Raw genomic sequence first — 23,537 nt, 5'->3', positions numbered from 1 at the left:
GGACTAGCTTTGGTGGGGGAAGACCTTCATCTATGAGTGCCATCTGGATGGGGTGCTGTGGCTGGAGGTGGGAGGCATAGTGGTGTGGATTCTGGACAGCTCTATTAGCTGAGGTCAGTGTCAGCAAAGACTGTGGAGTCCTTGGTGGGACAAGCTGTGTGTATCTATGGCAGCAGTGAGGACTGCTGTGATCCTCAGTGACTAGAGCTTCTGGGGTTCTCCTGCTCCCCTTATCTCAATGGGGGATTTTGAGGTCCTCTTGTTGCCCAAGTATTCCAGGCTGGGGGTTAGGGTGATATAGGTAAAATGCTTTCTTTGCTTTTGTATGCAGTTGTCATAAGTTTTTGTGGTCCACAAAAACTGCAACTTCTTCATTATACTCTGGAACTCTCCCAGAGCTAGTTTTATTTTGTTTTGTTTTTATGGGTAGTTTTAAAATTGCTGTTTTTCTGGGAGAGGGAGAGATGAGTTCTAGGTCCTTTTAGTTTGACATCTTGCTGATGTCACCTTTGATAGCATCATAATCTTAATGAGACTGGAATTATTACTAATTACATTGAGAAAAGTGAGGCTCAGAAAAGTTGATAACTTAATAAGAATATACATAACAGAAAAACAGTATTATGAGAATTTTTTTCTAGTTTGACTTAAAGATTCCCATTCTTAACTACTTTTCTATAACACCTCCATGATATTATTCCTGCCTAGCTTCCAATTGATAATATTTCCATTTGTGTAATACTCTTCTGAGTATGGGATTATTATTTTTAGTGTCTTAAGTCTTAGGCTGAGTTTTAATGGTAGGCCACTCTGACTTTTTGAATAATGATTATTGCACTAATTTGAGCCTGTTCAAGCATATTTGGGTGTCTAATATTGGGGAAGCCCTGTTGATTTCTCATCCATCTACCCAAAGTCATTTACACATGTAAACTATTTTGTGTAAGTAAAAATCCCACACCAAACCCAGAGAGTAGCATTTTTTCTTGGAGGGGGGAGTGAGCATTTATACTTAAGAGTGGTGATAAACTGATAAATATTAGTGGATCTTTAATAATATTAAATTTTCATACTAACATTAAAGGGAATTAACTATATGCCAGGCACAGCTAGGACCTATATTCTTAATTATAATACATTTCACCTCATTCCACTATTGGCAAAAATGTCATAAAGCTTAATAGAGTATTTGTTCCTATCAGCCTCTTTTGGGAAAGCAATGGATCCAAGCATTTTTCCCTAATTTCATTTAGCTAAATCACTAAGTAGGGTGATACTTGTGCTCTCATTAGATGTTTGACAGAGGAAATGATAGAAATTACATTTTAGATAACTCATTTTCTCAAAAAACTCTTAATATAAAAATGCCTTATGACTTAGTGACTTGATCTTCTTGGTTAAATAGCAGTGGTGATTTATTTGGATATATATATTCACTTCATTGGCCATATATGTGCATTACTTTGTAGATTAGCTTTGTAGGAGATACTGTGGTCCAGTGCTCAGATTCCCTACTCCAAGACGAAGGTGCCCATTCCCTCAGTTCTTTGAAGTATTGGCTGCTGACAACTTTCACTCAAGTCCCTCTCTGGAAATTGACCTTTCCCAAGCTTATACTTTGTTTGGAAGATGCCTTTGTCCAATGTCTAGGTGACATGCAGAATGTCCTAGGTTCTCTTGACTTAATTTGGAACAACTCTGAAGGGTTATTCCATCCCCTGAACTCCTAGTGGCACTTTGTGGAACCTCCATTTCCGTATCCAGTTCAATTTCTCCTTCTGTCTAATCCTTCTTTACTTTCTTATAGATGTTCAGTCTGTAACTGGGGGGAAGAATAAAGTCTGGATGCAAATCTCTACTACAGTCTTTTCCTTAGGGAACATAGCTTACTATAGCTAAGATAGAGTTTTAATTTTAGAATGATTGCTTCTTGTCACTCATTCAGCATTCTGGTATATCTCCCTCCTCCTGACAGTTGTATACAACAGGAAATCAAGCTTTTGGATAATTAGTGTAAGTATGATACAAGCAGGAAGGCAAGTTCATGAAAAGTAAGATTAAAGAGTTACTTGTATTCTTGACAGTTCTTCCCCTGCATTAGAATGGTTAGAGAGAACTTTTGACATAATGGTCCATGACAGGATAATTGAAGAAATTCATTCAATTAATATTTTGGTACCTACTATACATAAGGAATTGTGAAAAATTAAAAAAAAAACAAGACTCCTGCCTGCAGTAAAAGAAAAAAAAGAACTATAAAACAAAATAAGAAGAGGGCAGCATTAGTGTTCGTAATAATGTGCTAGGAGTTCTGATTAGGAAGGAATTAACCATTTTTAGCTGGAGTAATCAGAGCAGATATTCTGAAAAATGTGATATTTAGAGGGTGTTGGAGAAGGGCTCAATATAGCCAAAGACAAGACCTTAGTTAACTCAGCATTTTAAATCAGTTAACTGACTTTTAATTAATAATAACTTGATTCTCTGATATTTTGTTAAATGTTGGTGGTGCAGTATGAGTCAGTTTGAAGTTAATCACTTTTGCCAATGAACTAGGGTCACTTAGCATCTATATGGCTCCACATTCCCATTTTATTCCTTTTACAATCTGCAAGTTCAAATGATCATCTCAGTAATTTAAATTTTCAAGGTTTGAAAGGTGTGTTTACTGGTTCCTTATAACTCTGTATGGGATAAATTATGAGAAAATTTAACAGGGTCTCAAATGTGTTCACTTAAGTTGGTCAACCATCTACGTCTAGCCCTAGACTTCCCATTTCCTCCTGCCTTGTTGATTCTAATGGTTTTACTCTGTTAATAAGTGGTTTTGTTTGAATTTATGCTGAAGCAAAAGACCTAGTGGGGGTGGAACATGTCATAAATAAATGAAATGTCAATTGAAGTGGGAATCTAAGTAGGTAAATATAGACATTTGACCTATATTTCTTTAAAATTGAATTTGGACTTACCATTTCAAGATAGTGTTTCAGCAGTCTAAATTGGAATCAGTTCTGCATTAATGCTTATTGTTGTCCCATTCCTGAAGAGAGCAGGAGGATTCAAGAGCAAACCAACTAAATAGTGATCTTTGAGAATTTCCCCCAAGATTGTCTCTGGCCTTCTTACATGTTTCTTAGAGTACATTTGTATGCAAAGTAACCCAATGAGCCAGACCAAATTGGTGGATTTGCCATTTGTTTTATTTTGGGACCACAAATAGAAACCTCTGAATCTATTGGTGGATGCAAGTCAGTTGTGATTTGCCAGCTGAAGGAACACATCAAGAATGAACAACCAACGTAACAAATATACATGTTATTTTAGTTCTTTCTTTTATTTCACCTAAGCTTTTATTGAGATGGTAGTTTTGGAAACCGTGGCAGGAATAGGGGCAGGGGTGAGGGTTGCAGAGCAGAGAGAGAAGAGAAGAAAAACCTCTGATTGAAAATAAAGCTTCCTTTCATTGCTCAGTCTTTGGCATCCTGTGGCATTGGCTCCCGTTCCTCATGATTTTATTCCAGGCAATAGAACCAGTCAGGCCTGCATTGCTTTATCTCAGACATCACATCCTACTTTGACAAACATGTCAACAGATAATAGCCTTGTGGCTTCTCTGTTCTTTCCTGAAGCAGTATCTCTTTATCATTTGGAGATTGGAAATTAAAAAGAACCATTCCAAAGAATTACGGTATTTAAGTTCCATGTTTTAAAAGCTTTTATTTTGGGGTTCCTGGGTGGGTCAGTGAGTTAAGCCTCTGCCTTTGGCTTGGGTCATGATCTCAGGATCCTGGGATGGAGCCCCGCATTGGGCTCTCTGCTCAGTGGGGAGCCGGCTTCCCCCCTCTCTGTTTGCCTGCCTCTCTGCCTACTTGTGATCTCTCTCTCTGTCAAATAAAAAAATAAAATCTTTTTTTTTAAAAAAGCTTTTATTTTGTTCTACTTGGCAATGAGAATGTTCTAAGAATTTCTGGACAATGACTTCCTTGGAAAACCCTTTAGACTTTAAACTTATTTAAACTTTCCATTAAAAGAATTTACACCAAATATTTACATTTTATAACTAAATAGATCCAATCATCAAAGCCAAAACTGTGATGCATTGTTTGTGTTTAAAAGATTAATCCCCTCTGGTAACAAGCTTTCTGAAAGGAAATATATCTGAAATGTTTCTAAATGTCTGGGGATATTTTTTTTTAAGAGAAAGTTAAATGTATATAATAATAGTAAAAATTAATTTTTATTTAGCTCATATTATGTACTGGATACAGTTCCATAGGCTTTACAAGCATTAACTCATTTAATCCTCTTTAACCCCATTAGTTTGATATTGTCCTTATCTTTGAGCTTAGGAAACTAAGGCACAGAGAAAGTAAGGACATTGCCTGAGGACCCACAGCTAGTAGGTTGAAAAGCCAATACTTGTTTCTAGAAAGGCTGCTTCCAGAATTATGCTACACTGCCTCTAGCAAGCTGCCATTTTATAGATGATGAAATTGAGTTCCAAAGAGATAACATTACTTGCCGAGATCATATTCTACTAATCCGTAGAGCTGGGGTTTGACCTCAATTCCTTTGGTTTTCTTTCCAGTGCTTTTGTTTTTATTTTAAGTCAGCCCATAGATAATACCTAAAGAAAATGGAATCATTCAGTCTTTTTAAAAAAATTTATTTATTTGACACAGAGAGAGATCACAAGTAGGCAGAGAGGCAGGCAGAGGGAGAGGGGGAAGCAGGCTCCCTGCTGAGCAGAGAACCCGATGCGGGGCTTGATCCTAGGACCCTGAGACCATGCATGACCCTAGCCGAAGGCAGAGGCTTAACCCACTGAGCCACCCAGGTGCCCCAGAATCATTCAGTCTTAAGAACACTGAGAAGCAGTTTGAGGTGTTTTTTTTTTTTTTTAAGTTATCCCAGGCAAAGATGAAACCTGCAAAATATGGGCATTTACTTCCATATTTCCAAATATACAATCATATGTTCAGGACCAGTTTTTTTTTTTTCCCTTTTCTTTTCTCCAGTCAAACTTTTTGATTTGGGTCTCTTTCATAGACAATGTTGGTCTTCCTCCACCCCCAAATTCATATGTTGAAGTCCTAACCCTCATTGTGATGGTATTTGATAGTGGGACCTTTGAGAGATAATTAGGTTTAAAGTCTTAAAGGTGGGGCCCCTAAGATGGCATTAGTGTCTTTTAAGAAGAAGAAGGGAGGCTGTAAGGGTATCTCTATCAATCTCTCTCTCCACTATGTAAGGACACATGAAGAAAGTAGACATTTATAAATGGGGAAGGAGGCTCTCACCAGAAACTGAGGCTGCTGGCATTTTAATGTTAGGCTCTCCAGCCTCTAGAACTGTAAGAAATGAATATCTTTTATTTAAGCCACCTAGTTTACGGTAGTTTGTTATAGCAGCCCAAGCTAAGACAGTCTTTGATCCATATATCTTTTTTTTAAAACTAATCTCTATACCCAGTGTGAGGCTCAAACTCAGGACCCCTAGATCAAGAGTTGTATACTCTACTTACTGAATCATCTAGGTGCCTGTTCCATATACCTTTGGTAAGTCTTTATTAACACCTCCTACCTCCACCATCTGCAAAGATGGCCAGGCCTGACACCTTGACTGCAAAAGTGAACAATTAAATATACCTGGGGTTCTACTGATGGAGAATCTCCTTAACTGCTCAGGTGTCTAGTGCTTGTGGGGCAGTTCTGAAGACAGTCCTCAGAAGTTCATTGTTGTAGAGCAATCTCATGTAACTTCAAGTTCAATCTTGTGGTTTTTGTTGGCAATGGGGCTAGAATTGTACTACAGAAGTCACCTAGAGGGGAACACCCACATCTACTCAAAATCACATTACATGTTGGCTTTCTGATAATTAGGAAGATGACGTAATATGGACAGTAAGCAAACAAAGTAGGACATCCAGTTGGAGTCCTGATTATGAGAAGAAGTTCTTTTTGAATATTTTGAGTCTTTAAGGATTAAGTAAATTAGGGTATAGCAAATCTTTAGTTTAGGACATAGTAGGTACTAAGTACATATTTCTCTCCTCTGTCATCCCTTCCCTTCCCTGTACATTTAAAAATAATGATCATCTAAATTGAAAAAACATACCAGCTGATTAATTATTAAACAAATATATTTTAGGTACCCACTATGTGTGTGACATTACTGAGCTTCATGTAAGACACCACAGATGTTGCACAATGGCCAGGTCTTTAAGAAATATATGTTTTTATTATTATTTTTATTATGGTCAAATGTCCATAATATAAAAAATAAACATTTAAAACTACCATATATAAAAATGTTTAACCATTTTAAAGTATACAATTCAGTGGCATTAAGCATACTCATAATATTGTGAAAACATTACAATCATCCATCTCTAGACCTTTTTCTTCTTCTCAAACTGCAACTCAGTATCCATTACAATAACTTCCCATTCCTTCCTCCTTTCAGCCCCTGGCAGCCAACATTCTACTTTCTGTCTCTATGAATTTGACTATTCGAGGTATATCACATAAGTGGAAATTTATAGTAGTTGGTCCTTTTATGACTATTTTTTTTTAAACTTAGCACAATGTCCTCAAGGTTTACCCATGTTGTAGCATATATCAGAATCTCCTTCCTTTTAAAGGCTGAATAATATGCTATTGTATGCCTATATCTCACTTTGTCCATTCATCTGCTGATGGATTTGTGGTTTTCACCTTTTGACTGTTGTGAATAATGATGCTATGAATATAGATGTATAAGTATCTGAGTCCCTGCTTTCAGTTCTTTTGGGTACATACACAGAATGGAATTGTTGGATCATAGGGTAATTTTAACTTTTTGAGGACCTGCCAAACTCATTTCTACAGTGGCTACATATGCCATGTTACATTCCCACCAGAAATGCACAAGAGTTCTAGTTTCTGCATATCTTTGCCAATATCTGTTGCTTTCCATTTTTAAAAAAATAATAGCCATCCTAATAGGTGTGAAGTGGTGTCTCATTGTGATTGTGATTTATATTTCCCTAGTAACTAGTGATGGTGACATCTTTTCATGGGCTTATGGACCACTTGTATATTTTCTTTGGAGGAATGTCTTTTCAAGTCTTTTGCCCATTTTTGAATTGAGTTGTTCATCTTTTTATTGTTGAGTTGTAGGAGTTTCAGTGTTCTGGATATTAATCTCTAATCAGATAAATGACTTGCAAATATTTTTTCCCATTTTGTGGATTTTCTTTTCAATTGCCTTGACAGTGTTTTTTGATACACAAGTTTTAATTTTTATGAAGTCCATATTATATTTTCTCTTGTTACTTGTGCTTTTGGTGTCATATTCAAGAAGTTATTGCAAATCTAATGTCACTTAGATTTTCTTTTATGAATAAACATACATTTTTTGGTAAAGAAAAGCCTTAAGGGAAGTAGAACATAATTGAAGTTAATGTATAATCTTTTCTAAATGAAGAAGATATATAAGAAATAGACAGTTGTTCAGAGAAGAGAGAGAATAATTCAAGACCTTAAATAAAATCTCAACTTCATACCAATTTACTTTCAGCAAAGAGGGACAAACTAGAAACACAGAAGACATAGTGTTGCCCGAGCGAAAAAGAGCTCCAGAAGTAAGCTAAATACTTTTCGTGGCATCTTTTCATGGGCTTATAGACCACTTGTGTATTTTCTTTGGAGGAATGTCCAAATGGAATCAAGTAACTATTGGGTAATCATTTCAAATAAATTATTTGCATTAACGTAGTACTTTGTATGTATTTACCTATTGCATAAGTTTTTGTCTCCCAAATCCAATTAAACTTTCAAGAAAAGGAGAAATCTTGTCGTGAGGATGTGGATTGGTGGTGGATAGGGATGAGCAGTTAAGCAATTCTTGCAAGCAAGGAGATCTGATTTTGCAATCTGGGATACCCTTCACTTTTCACTGAATAGTTTTGTTTCATTGATGAAAAGAAAATATGTGTGGCTGTCTGGGTGATTCAGTCAGTTAGGTATCTGCCTTCAGCTGAGGTCATGAGCTTGGGGTCCTGGGATCAAGCCCCACATCAAGCTCTGCATCGGACTCTTGCTCAGCAGGGGTCTGCTTCTCTCTCTCCCTCTGGGTTCACTCTGTCTCTCAAATAAATAAATAAAATCTTAAAAAAGTAAAAAAGAAAGGAAAATATTTGTTATGACATCCCTGTGTCCTGAAGTTCCCTGGGCACTTGTAACTTCAGTTCATTTGTCTTGTTGTTAAGATAGAGAACCTGATTTTTGGTTTAGGAAGTAAGGATTTCCAGGGTGCCTGGGTGGCTCAGTGGGTTAAAGCCTCTGCCTTCAGCCCAGGTCATGATCTCAGGGTGCGGGGATCGAGCCCCGCATCGAGTTTTCTGCTCGGCAGTGAATCTGCTTCCTCCTCTCTCCCTCTCTGCTTACTTCTCTGCCTACTTGTGATTTCTGTCTGTCAAATAAATTTAAAAAAAGAAAGTAAGGATTTCCAACATCTAGATATTATTTTTACAATGTCATGCTAATTACCTTATCAATTACTTTTTTTTAATTTATTTTTTATAAACATATATTTTTATCCCCAGGGGTACAGTTCTGTGAATCACCAGGTTTACACACTTCACAGCACTCACCATAGCACATACCCTCCCCAATGTCCATAACCCCACCCCCCCACCCCCCTCCCCCCATCAAACCTCAGTTTGTTTTGTGAGATTAAGAGTCACTTATGGTTTGTCTCCCTCCCAATCCCATCTTGTTTCATTTACTCTTCTCCTACCCCCTTAACCCCCCATGTTGCATCTCCTCTCCCTCATATCAGGGAGATCATATGATAGCTGTCTTTCTCCGATTGACTTATTTCGCTAAGCATGATACCCTCTAGTTCCATCCACGTCGTCGCAAATGGCAAGATTTCATTTCTTTTGATGGCTGCATAGTATTCCATTGTGTATATATACCACATCTTCTTTATGCATTCGTCTGTTGATGGACATCTAGGTTCTTTCCATAGTTTGGCTATTGTAGACATTGCTGCTATAAACATTTGGGTGCACGTGCCCCTTTGGATCACTACGTTTGTATCTTTAGGGTAAATACCCAGCAGTGCAATTGCTGGGTCATAGGGTAGTTCTATTTTCAACATTTTGAGGAACCTCCATGCTGTTTTCCAGAGTGGTTGCACCAGCTTGCATTCCCACCAACAGTGTAGGAGGGTTCCCCTTTCTCCGCATCCTCGCCAGCATCTGTCATTTCCTGACTTGTTAATTTTAGTCATTCTGACTGGTGTGAGGTGATATCTCATTGTGGTTTTGATTTGTATTTCCCTGATGCCGAGTGATATGGAGCACTTTTTCATGTGTCTGTTGGCCAACTGGATGTCTTCTTTGCAGAAATGTCTGTTCATGTCTTCTGCCCATTTCTTGATTGGATTATTTGTTCTTTGGGTGTTGAGTTTGCTAAGTTCTTTATAGATTTTGGACACTAGCCCTTTATCTGATATGTCGTTTGCAAATATCTTCTCCTATTCTGTCAGTTGTCTTTTGGTTTTGTTAACTGTTTCCTTTGCTGTGCAAAAGCTTTTGATCTTGATAAAATCCCAATAGTTCATTTTTGCCCTTGCTTCCCTTGCCTTTGGCGATGTTCCTAGGAAGATGTTGCTGCGGCTGAGGTCGAAGAGGTTGCTGCCTGTGTTCTCCTCAAGGATTTTGATGGATTCCTTTCTCACATTAAGGTCCTTCATCCATTTTGAGTCTATTTTCATGTGTGGTATAAGGAAATGATCCAATTTCATTTTTCTGCATGTGGCTGTCCAATTTTCCCAACACCATTTATTGAAGAGGCTGTCTTTTATCCATTGGACATTCTTTCCTGCTTTGTCGAAGATCAGTTGACCATAGAGTTGAGGGTCTATTTCTGGGCTCTCTATTCTGTTCCATTGATCTATGTGTCTGTTTTTGTGCCAGTACCATGCTGTCTTGATGATGACAGCTTTGTAATAGAACTTGAAGTCCGGAATTGTGATGCCACCAACTTTGGCTTTCTTTTTCAATATTCCTTTGGCTATTCGAGGTCTTTTCTGGTTCCATATAAATTTTAGGATTATTTGTTCCATTTCTTTGAAAAAAATGGATGGTACTTTGATAGGAATTGCATTAAATGTGTAGATTGCTTTAGGTAGCATAGACATTTTCACAACATTTATTCTTCCAATTCAGGAGCATGGAACATTTTTCCATTTCTTGGTGTCTTCCTCAATTTCTTTCATGAGTACTTTATAGTTTTCTGTGTATAGATTCTTAGTCTCTTTGGTTAGGTTTATTCCTAGGTATCTTATAGTTTTGGGTGCAATTGTAAATGGGATGGACTCCTTAATTTCTCTTTCTTCTGTCTTGTTGTTGGTGTAGAGAAATGCAACTGATTTCTGGGCATTGATTTTATATCCTGACACTTTACTGAATTCCTGTACAAGTTCTAGCAGTTTTGGAGTGGAGTCTTTTGGGTTTTCCACATATAGTATCATATCATCTGCAAAGAGTGATAGTTTGACTTCTTCTTTGCCGATTTGGATGCCTTTAATTTCCTTTTGTTGTCTGATTGCTGAGGCTAGGACTTCTAGTACTATGTTGAATAGCAGTGGTGATAACGGACATCCCTGCCGTGTTCCCGACCTTAGCGGAAAAGCTTTCAGTTTTTCTCCATTGAGAATGATATTTGCGGTGGGTTTTTCATAGATGGCTTTGATAATGTTGAGGTATGTGCCCTCTATCCCTACACTTTGAAGAGTTTTGATCAGGAAGGGATGCTGTACTTTGTCAAATGCTTTTTCATCATCTATGGAGAGTATCATATGGTTCTTGTTCTTTCTTTTATTAATGTGTTGTATCACATTGATTGATTTGCGGATGTTGAACCAACCTTGCAGCCCTGGAATAAATCCCACTTGGTCGTGGTGAATAATCCTTTTAATGTACTGTTGAATCCTATTGGCTAGTATTTTGGCGAGAATTTTTGCATCTGTGTTCATCAAGGATATTGGTCTGTAGTTCTCTTTTTTGATGGGATCCTTGTCTGGTTTTGGGATCAAGGTGATGCTGGCCTCATAAAATGAGTTTGGAAGTTTTCCTTCCGTTTCTATTTTTTGGAACAGTTTCAGGAGAATAGGAATTAGTTCTTCTTTAAATGTTTGGTAGAATTCCCCTGGGAAGCCATCTGGCCCTGGGCTTTTGTTTGTTTGGAGATTTTTGATGACTGTTTCAATCTCCTTACTGGTTATGGGTCTGTTCAGGCTTTCTATTTCTTCCTGGTTCAGTTGTGGTAGTTTATATGTCTCTAGGAATGCATCCATTTCTTCCAGATTGTCAAATTTGTTGGCGTAGAGTTGCTCATAGTATGTTCTTATAATTGTCTGTATTTCTTTGGTGTTCGTTGTGATCTCTCCTCTTTCATTCATGATTTTATTTATTTGGGTCCTTTCTGTTTTCTTTTTGATAAGTCTGGCCAGGGGTTTATCAATCTTATTAATTCTTTCAAAGAACCAGCTCCTAGTTTCGTTGATTTGTTCTATTGTTTTTTTGGTTTCTATTTCATTGATTTCTGCTCTGATCTTTATGATTTCTCTTCTCCTGCTGGGTTTAAGGTTTCTTTCTTGTTCTTTCTCCAGCTCCTTTAGGTGTAGGGTTAGGTTGTGTACCTGAGACCTTTCTTGTTTCTTGAGAAAGGCTTGTACCGCTATATATTTTCCTCTCAGGACTGCCTTTGTTGTGTCCCACAGATTCTGAACCGTTGTGTTTTCATTATCATTTGTTTCCATGAATTTTTTCAGTTCTTCTTTAATTTCCTGGTTGACCCATTCATTCTTTAGAAGGATGCTGTTTAGTCTCCATGTATTTGGGTTCTTTCCAAATTTCCTCTTGTGATTGAGTTCTAGCTTCAGAGCATTGTGGTCTGAAAATATGCAGGGAATGAGCCCAATCTTTTGATAATGGTTGAGGCCTGATTTAGGACCAAGAATGTGATCTATTCTGGAGAATGTTCCATGTGCACTAGAGAAGAATGTGTATTCTGTTGCTTTGGGATGAAATGTTCTGAATATATCTGGTCCAGTGTGTCATTTAAGGCCTTTATTTCCTTGTTGATCTTTTGCTTGGATGATCTGTCCATTTCAGTGAGGGGAGTGTTAAAGTCCCCTACTATTATTGTATTATTGTCGATGTGTTTCTTTGATTTTGTTATTAATTGGTTTATATAGTTGGCTGCTCCCACGTTAGAGGCATAGATATTTAAAATTGTTAGATCTTCTTGTTGGACAGTTCCTTTGAGTATGATATAGTGTCCTTCCTCATCTCTTATTATAGTCTTTGGCTTAAAATCTAATTGATCTGATATAAGGATTGCCACTCCTGCTTTCTTCTGATGTCCATTAGCATGGTAAATTCTTTTCCACCCCCTCACTTTAAACCTGGAGGTGTCTTCGGGTTTAAGATGAGTTTCTTGTAGGCAACATACAGATGGGTTTTGCTTTTTTATCCATTCCGAAACCCTGTGTCTTTTGAATGGGGCATTTAGCCCATTAACATTCAGGGTAACTATTGAGAGATATGAATTTAGTGCCATTGTATTGCCTGTAAGGTGACTGTTATTGTATATTGTGTGTGTTTCTTTCTGATCTACTACTTTTAGGGTCTCTCTTTGCTTAGAGGACCCCTTTCAATATTTCCTGTAGAGCTGGTTTGGTGTTTGCTAATTCTTTCAGTTTTTGTTTGTCCTGGAAGCTTTTAATCTCTCCTTCTATTTTCAATGATAGCCTAGCTGGATATAGTATTCTTGGCTGCATGTTTTTCTCGTTTAGTGCTCTGAATATATCATGCCAGCTCTTTCTGGCCTGCCAGGTCTCTGTGGATAAGTCTGCTGCCAATCTAATATTTTTACCATTGTATGTTACAGACTTCTTTTCCTGGGCTGCTTTCAGGATCTTCTCTTTGTACTTACGCTAAGACTTGTAAATTTTACTATTAGGTGACGGGATGTGGACCTATTCTTATTGATTTTGAGGGGGGTTCTCTGAACCTCCTGGATTTTGATGCTTGTTCCCTTTGCCATATTGGGGAAATTCTCTCCAATAATTCTCTCCAATATACCTTCTGCTCCCCTCTCTGTTTCCTCTTCTTCTGGAATCCCAATTATTCTAATGTTGTTTCGTCTTATGGTGTCACTTATCTCTCGAATTCTCCCCTCGTGGTCCAGTAGCTGTTTGTCCCTCTTTTGCTCAGCTTCTTTATTCTCTGTCATTTGGTCTTCTATATTGCTAATTCTTTCTTCTGCCTCATTTATCCTAGCAGTGAGAGCCTCCATTTTTGATTGCACCTCATTAATAGCTTTTTTGATTTCAACTTGGTTAGATTTTAGTTCTTTTATTTCTCCAGAAAGGGCTTTTATATCTCCCGAGAGGGTTTCTCTAATATCTTCCATGCCTTTTTCGAGCCCGGCTAGAACCTTAAGAATCGTCATTCTGAACTCTAGATCTGGCATATTACCAATGTCTGTATTGATTAGGTCCCTAGCCTTTGGTACTGCTTCTTGTTCTTTTTTTTGTGGTGAATTTTTCCGCCTTGTCATTTTGTCCAGATAAGAGTATATGAAGGAGCAAGTAAAATACTAAAAGGGTGGCAACAACCCCAGGAAAATATGCTTTAGCCAAATCAGAAGAGATCCCAAATTGTGAGGGGGGAGAAAGGGGATAAAAAGAGGTTCAGAAAGAAAAAAAAAAAAAAAGAAACAATTAAAAAAAGAAAACCAGTAAAGAAAAAATAAAAAAAGGAAAAAAATACATATATTAGATAAACTTGTTAAAAAAGAAAAGGGTAAAAGTTAAAAAAAATTTAGCAGAAGAAGAGAAAAAATTTGAAAAAAAAAGAAAAAAAATTAAATTAACTGCAAGGCTAAAGAATCATGGGGAGAAAGCCATGAGTTCCATGCTTTGCTTTCCCCTCCTCTGGAATTCTGCTGCTCTCCTTGGTATTGAAACTGCACTCCTTGGTAGGTGAACTTAGTCCTGGCTGGGTTTCTTGTTGATCTTCTGGAGGAGGGGCCTGTTGTAGTGATTCTCAAGTCTTTGCCCCAGGCGGAGTTGCACTGCCCTTACCAGGGGCTGGGCTGAGTAATCTGCTCGGGTTTGCTTTCGGGAGCTTTTGTTCCCTGAGCGCTTTCCGTAGAGTTCCAGAGGATGGGAATGAAGATGGCGGCCTCCCGGTCTCCAGCCCGGAGGAGCCGAGAGCCTGGGGCCCCACTCCTCAGTGCGCCCTCAGAGAACAGTGCCCAATTACTCCCAATACCCTGGCCTCCGGCCGCACTCCGAGCTGACCGAGCCTGTGACCGGTTCAAGGTAACCCCGAGCTTGGAGCTCACTCCTCCACTCTGTCTCTGTAGCCGGCTTCCCTGTTCTAACACCTGAAAGCTCTGTGACACTCAGACACCTCCGATCCTTCTGTGACCCTGCGGGACCTGAGGCCACGCTGACCCCGCGTGGGCTTCACCCTGGTTAAGCCTCTGGAGCGATGTCCCTCAGCGGAACAGACTTATAAAAGTCCTGATTTTGTGCTCCGTTGCTCTGCCGCTTGCCAGGAGCCGGCCCCTCCCCCCTGCGGTCCATCCTCCCATCGCTTTGGATTCACTTCTCCGCCAGTCCTACCTTTCAGAAAGTGGTTGATTTTCTGTTTCTAGAATTGCTGTTCTTCTTCTCTTTGATCTGCCGTTGGATTTGTAGGTGTTTGCAATCTTTAGATAAGCTATCTAGCTGATCTCCTGCTACCTGAAGTAGTCTCAGCCTGCTACTTCTCTGCCATCTTGACTCCTCCCACCCTTATCAATTACTTTTAAGTCAGAGAATTTGCAATTAAATTCTACATAGTTCCTTGGAATGACCTAGGTCTGTTAAGAACTCCAAACTGAATTTTATTGCTGCCCTAATACCTAATACCCTAATACCTAATATCTAAAGCCTGACTCTCACTTTCTGTTTGATACATAATTTTTTGTTGGACTAGAATTCTAAAACAATCCCTTTATCTTTATTTTTTGTTTCTTGGTAACTTATTTTTTTTCTTATAACTTGGATCCTCAGCTTTGGGAGAGGCCAGATCATGTAGGGTCTTGTCAAGATGTGTGGACTGTATCTGGCATAGACTGGGAAACCATTGAGAAGACAGGATCATTCTGTTTTTTTTTTTTCAGGAGGCTCACCTTCCACCCCTTGTGGAAAAGGGACTGGAAACCATCAGTGGGGTGATAGTTTTACTTCCCCCTTCATCCTTTCGCATTCCAATTTCATTGGGGAAAAGAATCTTATATTAATTATCATAAGCCCATGAAGTAATAGGGAGAAAACAGAAACACAACAAACACCCAAAAGCAAAAAGTTCTTATTTGGTTCTACTGTTAAAATCTTGAGATTTCTTTAGTTACTAAACAGCCCGTCCCCCAAACACTAAACACACTAGTTCACCATCGTTTCCACTTTACTCTTTATTTCTAGCAGGCAGGTTTCTTCACTTCCAGTTCTCTTGAAATGAGTCAGTGGCTGAGTCTTGGGATCAGGACAGGCAATTTATATTCTGAAATAGAGGCTATATATTTCTTATTTCCCCTTAGAAGATTTCAAATATACACATTAGAGATAATAGTTGTATGACCCCCCCACATTCCCATCACTCATATTCAGTAATTAAGACTATTGTGCCATCTTTATTACTAAACCTATCCTTTGGTGAAGAATCTTAAAGCTATTTCCACCCTACATAATTCATCAGGCACCTCTTAATAATATGAACATTTTCTTATGTAACCCAATTCCACTTTCACATTTAACAATATTAACAAGAATTCCTTGGAACCATTTAATACCCAGTTTATATTCAGATGTACCCTATTGTCCTCAAAATGTCTTTTTACAGCCAGATTATTGTACTAAGATCCAAATAAAATCAAAGATATTTTATAAACATTTCATTATATTCTAGGCATTAGGCTTTTTCTGAAAATGGCCTTATCCCCACTATTTTCAGTTTGCATATGAGTGTTTTCACGTAGGCCACAATTTTTGAAGCCATTCATATCCATGTCATTAAATTAATTACCACATGTGACAGGCTGAATAATGGCCCCAGTGATCACCAGGTCTTAATCTTTGGGACCTGTGCATGTTACCCAAAAGATACTTTGCAGATGTGATTAAGTTAGGGGACTCCTAATAAGGAGAGTATCCTGGATTATCAGGTGGGCACTAAATTCAATCCAAAGTGTCCTTATAACAAGACAGAAGGAAATTTGGCACAGATGAGAAGGTTATATGATGAAAGCAGAAGGAAACAGAATCACAGAAAAGAAGTTGCTACACTCTTGGCTTTGAAAATGGAAGGAGAGACTACAAGCCAAGAAATGCAGGTATCTACCAGTAACTGGAAGAGGCAAGGGAAAGAATCCTCCTCTAGAGCCTTTAGAGGGAGCATGGTTCTGCTCACACCTTGATTCTTTTTTTTTTTTTTTAAAGATTTTTTAAAAAAAATCATTCATTTGACAGAGAGAGAGAGAGAGAGAGAGAGAGAGAGAGATCACAACACCTTGATTCTTTCTTATGGAAATTGATTTCAGGCCTCTTGCCTCTAGAACTGTAAAAGAATAAATTTGTGTTGTTTTAAGGTACTGAGTGGATAGCATTTTGTTACAGTAGTCATAGAAATTGAATACACCATCATTCAAAGACATTTATTAAGAAGGAATTCCATTCTCTGTAGAAGATGAAATAACTCAGAGGCCAGAGTTACTAGAGAGGCAGTATGTACCACAGGGAAGAGTAATGAACTAGGAACTGGATTCTAGACCCCATTCTGCCAGAATTTGGGCCAAGTCACTTGACTTTCTGAGATTCGATTCCTACATATATAAAAATTCAGGGCACCTGGGTGGCTCAGTGGGTTAAGCCTCTGCCTTCAGCTTAGATCATGATCTCAGGGTCCTGGCATGGAGCCCCACATCTGGGATCTCTGCTCAGCAGGGAGCCTGCTTCCCTCTATCTCTCTGCCTGCCTCTCTGCCTACTTGTGATCTCTCTCTCTGTCAAATAAATAAATAAAATCTTTAAAAAAATTCAAGGCATGGGTGGGATTAATTGTACTTGAGGGAACTTTACTCTTTCTACCATGTTCCATCATCAAATGAAATCAAGTAAGGCAGACGTGGCAATAGAATGATAAGGGCAGAGAAAAACCACGGGGATCACCGAATTCCTGTATTAGGCCTTGTGCTGAAAGGGATTTGGGGAAGGTAGAAAGGAAGAAACACTGCAAGGCATCCAAAGCCAGCTTTCTGCCGTATGTTGGTGTTTGTGCTGGCATGGGCTGTGTTGAAGTGCTGTAGATGGGACTGCCTTGGGTTTGACTGAGAGCTGGGTACTGGGTGTTCTGCCTTTTCTTCCTTCAGTTACAGCATGGCCACAGCAGCTTGATCTCCAGATCAAAGGTGGAAGGGGCTTTAAATCTGGAGTCTGAAGGGGCTTTAAATCTGGAGACTGAAGGTAATCTCTTTGAGTTTCCTCATCTTCTCTGAGATGAATTTGGGCCTCTGGACCTCTTATGCAATATCTTTCTTAAACCTGGGAGGGTTCTCTGACTGGGAGTAGCAACAATATATACTAAGTGTTTAATGGGCTCTCTGCTGGCTTAAAAGCTTTATATATAAAATCAGTTGATCTTCACAGACATTTCTATGAAGTTGTTATCAGCATCACTGTTGTGTTGGCAAAGGAACTAAGGTTTAGAGAGGATATGACTTTACCTAAGATGACACAGCTGGTAAGTGGCCAAGTCTGAAATTGGACCTAGGCCATCTGGAACCAAAGGCAATATATATAAGATACTTTGCTCCAGTAATTCAAAATCACGTGAAAGGGCATGTAAGACTAATGCAAGGCATCCAATTGTATCTCAGACTCTGAGGCTGTTTTCTTTAAGTTGTTGCATTTCCAAGTTGACTTCTTAGACTAGAGAACAGTGGGAAACCTTTGTGCCTGGGCTTAGGAAATGGCCATAAATGTGGTAGAGCCACTTCTCAGCCACTAGGAGTTCCTTTATAAGCACCTTAGAATTGGAAAAAATCTGAATTGGTACTGTACTGGTATGACATATACTTTAGTATTTACCTAAATACATGATTTTTTCCTGTTGGATATGTATATATATATTTTTTCAGTTAGATATATGTTCTTTCAGTCCAAGAGTTATTTCATTGCTTTTTTCCCTTACGGACTCCCAATTTCCTAGAATATTGCTGAGTATATGAAATAAGTAAATACCCTTTATATTTAAAACTTTGATCATTCAAAGAAGCATGGAAGAAAATAAACTTACTCCTTATCTTGAAGTGTAGATATGATGGTCACCTTAATGTAGTAATTCTGAGTTAGTATATAGAAAGTGCCCAAGCACAGGTGTTTTTGTTGTTATTGAAAGAAAGGGTTTTCTTAAATAAGTTAGTGTTTCTTAAATGGAGTTTAATGTTTGTTTGTTTGTTTTTTGAGAGAGAAAGTGCAGGAGCATGGGGGAGGGGCAGAGGGAGAGAGAGAATCTTAAGTAGGCTCCATACCCAGCACAAAACCTGACATGGGGCTTGATCTCACCACCTGAAATCATGACCTGAGCCAAAATCAAGAGTCAGATGCTTAAGCGACTGAGCCACCCCTGCACTCCAAGATTAGTGTTTCTTAAATAGAATGCATGTGTATATTCTGGCAAAAAGAAATGTATTTTGATAAGAAATTATTTTACTAATTATAGAGACTTTAGTTTCTTTTCTTTTTTTTTAATTTTATTTTATTTACTCAGTGTTCCAAGATTCATTGTTTATGCACCACACCCAGTGCTCCATGCAATATGTGCCCTCCTTAGTACTCTTTTTTCCACTGTATATTTTTTCCTGCTTTGCCAAAGATTAGTTGACCATAGAGTTGCGGGTCCATATTTGGGCTCTCTATTCTGTTCCACTGGTCTCTGTGTCTGTTTTTGTGCCTGTACTATGCTGTCTTGGTGATCACAGCTTTGTAGTAAAGCTTGAAATCACACAATGTGATGCCCCTCTTTTGTTTTTCTTTTTCAATATTTCCTTAGCAATTTGAGGTCTCTTCTGGTTCTGTACAAATTTTAGGATTGTTTGTTCCAGCACTTTGAAAATGCCCTTGGAATTTTGCTCGGGACATGTTCATGGATTGGAAGAATAAACATTGTTAAAATGTCTATACTGCCCAATGGCCTCAGTCACCAAACTGGAAAGAGCCAAGATGCCCTAAATAAAATAAAATAAAATAAAATAAAATAACATTAAAAAATGTCTGTACTGCCTAGAGAAATCTATACTTTCAAGACTTTAGTTTCTAAAGTCAGTGTTCCTGAAACTGCAATCTCTGGGCATACCTTCTGTGGTCCTTGAGAATATTTTCCTTTAAAAGGGGTCAATATATTCCCTAAGGTTGAAGCTGATTTAGTTTTTGCTTGTTAGTCTTTTTATGAACCGACTGAGAATTAGTTGCAGACATAATGTCTCTTCACCACTAAATGCTTCAGTGTTTATTTCCTAAAACAAGGACATTATCTCATGTAAGCTCTATAAAACTATTAAAATCAATGGATTTTATATATAATCATTTATATGATCATCAATACAGTATAAAAGTAATATATCTTTTTCAATTTTCTCAAATTGTCTTACTAGTTAATATCATTTACAGTCAAAGAAGAAAAAACTGTTATTTTTCTGGTCTAGGATCCAGTTCAGAATAACATGTCGCATTTAGTCATTAGGTCTTTTTTGTTTCCTTTAATCTAGAATTGCTTGTCAATTTTCCTTTCATGGCCTTGATTTTTTTTTTTTTAATGAGAAGTTACTTGTTTTGTAAAAATGTCCTCAATTTGGGTTTATTCAATTTTTGTCTCTTTATTATTCAATCCAGGTTATACATTTTTGGTAGGAATACCACAGAAGTGTTTTTCTGTCCTCACTGCATCATATCAAGAAACAGATGATATCTATTTGGCTCAGTTCTGGCGATGGTGATATTGATCATGTAAGACTCTTACATAATATTCTGGATATGATTCCTTTGTTGGTTATGGGTTACAAATAATATTTCTCACTCTGTGCTTTTCCTTTTCACTCTGTCAATATTTATCATGAACAGAAGTTCTTCATTTCAAAGTTATCAATGTAATTTTATTTTTTAAAATTTTTATTTTTTAATTTTTATTTATTTATTTTTTAATATTTTTGTATGCATTTTTTAATCTGTTTCTGAGAAAAGTTGGTTAAAACCTGTCAAGATTGTGGATTTGCCTACTTTCCCTTTTAATTTTGTCAAATTTTTGCCTTGAACTATTTTGATGTTATGTTATTGTGGCATATGAATTTGTTATATTTCTTGTGAATTGAAATTTTTATCTTTATAGAGTGTTCTTTGCCTCTGGTTAGGCTTTTTGCTTTAGAGTTTATTTTAATTATGTATCACATCCTGTTAATATCCTGCTTGTATTTCCTTGGCTCTCATCATTTCTGTGTACACACAGAGTTGTGTAATTGTTTCCTATTGCAGTAACCTATGATTCTCTACCTCAGGACGTTCTCTGGTAAGCTTGGTGCATGTGTGTACTGACAAATGGGAACTGGAGGATAAGTACCTCAGCTTTATTTCCTCGTGGACAAAACAACTCTGAAGGATACTGTTCATTTCTTAGAGGTACTCAGTGGGATTGAGTCTCTGGTATCCACACTAGTAACATGATAGTGAATGTACCCAGTCTTGTTTTCCCATTATTTATTTATTTATTTATAAATCACTCTTCATCTTTTCCAATTCTCCTATTAGAGTTTCTTGGGATCACTTCCCAAATAAACTATGTGTTCTTAAATATTTGTCTTAGGTCTGTTTCAGAAGGAACCCAACCAAAGACAGTTTCAGTGTTTGCATGGCATTCTTCTTTTTTCTTTTTTTTTTTTTTTTAACTTTCAGCTTTTCTGTACCCTTTTATAGGTTTGTCCCTACTTAGTAGGATATAATGTTTTCTTCCTCTTTTATTTTTTTATATATTTTTTTAATTTTATTTTTTTATAAACATATATTTTTATCCCCAGGGGTACAGGTCTGTGAATCGCCAGGTTTACACACTTCACAGCACTCACCATAGCACATACCCTCCCCAATGTCCATAACCCCAACCCCCCTCTCCCAACCCCCTCCCCCCATCAACCCTCAGTTTGTTTTGTGAGATTAAGAGTCACTTATGGTTTGTCTCCCTCCCAATCCCATCTTGTTTCATTTACTCTTCTCCTACCCCCTTAACCCCCCATGTTGCATCTCCTCTCCCTCATATCAGGGAGATCATATGATAGTTGTCTTTCTCTGATTGACTTATTTCGCTAAGCATGATACCCTCTAGTTCCATCCACGTCGTTGCAAATGGCAAGATTTCATTTCTTTTGATGGCTGCATAGTATTCCATTGTGTATATATACCACATCTTCTTTATGCATTCGTCTGTTGATGGACATCTAGGTTCTTTCCATAGTTTGGCTATTGTAGACATTGCTGCTATAAACATTCGGGTGCACGTGCCCCTTTGGATCACTACGTTTGTATCTTTAGGGTAAATACCCAGCAGTGCAATTGCTGGGTCATAGGGTAGTTCTATTTTCAACATTTTGAGGAACCTCCATGCTGTTTTCCAGAGTGGTTGCACCAGCTTGCATTCCCACCAACAGTGTAGGAGGGTTCCCCTTTCTCCGCATCCTCGCCAGCATCTGTCATTTCCTGACTTGTTAATTTTAGTCATTCTGACTGGTGTGAGGTGATATCTCATTGTGGTTTTGATTTGTATTTCCCTGATGCCGAGTGATATGGAGCACTTTTTCATGTGTCTGTTGGCCAACTGGATGTCTTCTTTGCAGAAATGTCTGTTCATGTCTTCTGCCCATTTCTTGATTGGATTATTTGTTCTTTGGGTGTTGAGTTTGCTAAGTTCTTTATAGATTTTGGACACTAGCCCTTTATCTGATATGTCGTTTGCAAATATCTTCTCCCATTCTGTCAGTTGTCTTTTGGTTTTGTTAACTGTTTCCTTTGCTGTGCAAAAGCTTTTGATCTTGATAAAATCCCAATAGTTCATTTTTGCCCTTGCTTCCCTTGCCTTTGGCGATGTTCCTAGGAAGATGTTGCTGCGGCTGAGGTCGAAGAGGTTGCTGCCTGTGTTCTCCTCAAGGATTTTGATGGATTCCTTTCTCACATTAAGGTCCTTCATCCATTTTGAGTCTATTTTCATGTGTGGTATAAGGAAATGATCCAATTTCATTTTTCTGCATGTGGCTGTCCAATTTTCCCAACACCATTTATTGAAGAGGCTGTCTTTTATCCATTGGACATTCTTTCCTGCTTTGTCGAAGATCAGTTGACCATAGAGTTGAGGGTCTATTTCTGGGCTCTCTATTCTGTTCCATTGATCTATGTGTCTGTTTTTGTGCCAGTACCATGCTGTCTTGATGATGACAGCTTTGTAATAGAGCTTGAAGTCCGGAATTGTGATGCCACCAACTTTGGCTTTCTTTTTCAATATTCCTTTGGCTATTCGAGGTCTTTTCTGGTTCCATATAAATTTTAGGATTATTTGTTCCATTTCTTTGAAAAAAATGGATGGTACTTTGATAGGAATTGCATTAAATGTGTAGATTGCTTTAGGTAGCATAGACATTTTCACAACATTTATTCTTCCAATTCAGGAGCATGGAACATTTTTCCATTTCTTGGTGTCTTCCTCAATTTCTTTCATGAGTACTTTATAGTTTTCTGTGTATAGATTCTTAGTCTCTTTGGTTAGGTTTATTCCTAGGTATCTTATAGTTTTGGGTGCAATTGTAAATGGGATGGACTCCTTAATTTCTCTTTCTTTTGTCTTGTTGTTGGTGTAGAGAAATGCAACTGATTTCTGTGCATTGATTTTATATCCTGACACTTTACTGAATTCCTGTACAAGTTCTAGCAGTTTTGGAGTGGAGTCTTTTGGGTTTTCCACATATAGTATCATATCATCTGCGAAGAGTGATAGTTTGACTTCTTCTTTGCCAATTTGGATGCCTTTAATTTCCTTTTGTTGTCTGATTGCTGAGGCTAGGACTTCTAGTACTATGTTGAATAGCAGTGGTGATAACGGACATCCCTGCCGTGTTCCCGACCTTAGCGGAAAAGCTTTCAGTTTTTCTCCATTGAGAATGATATTTGCGGTGGGTTTTTCATAGATGGCTTTGATAATGTTGAGGTATGTGCCCTCTATCCCTACACTTTGAAGAGTTTTGATCAGGAAGGGATGCTGTACTTTGTCAAATGCTTTTTCATCATCTATGGAGAGTATCATATGGTTCTTGTTCTTTCTTTTATTAATGTGTTGTATCACATTGATTGATTTGCGGATGTTGAACCAACCTTGCAGCCCTGGAATAAATCCCACTT

The sequence above is a fragment of the Enhydra lutris genome, unplaced genomic scaffold, assembly GCF_002288905.1.
Source record: "Enhydra lutris kenyoni isolate GAN:26980312 unplaced genomic scaffold, ASM228890v2 scaffoldscaffold2, whole genome shotgun sequence".
Lineage (NCBI taxonomy): Eukaryota > Metazoa > Chordata > Mammalia > Carnivora > Mustelidae > Enhydra > Enhydra lutris.
Note: the sequence above shows the minus strand (reverse complement) of the source record.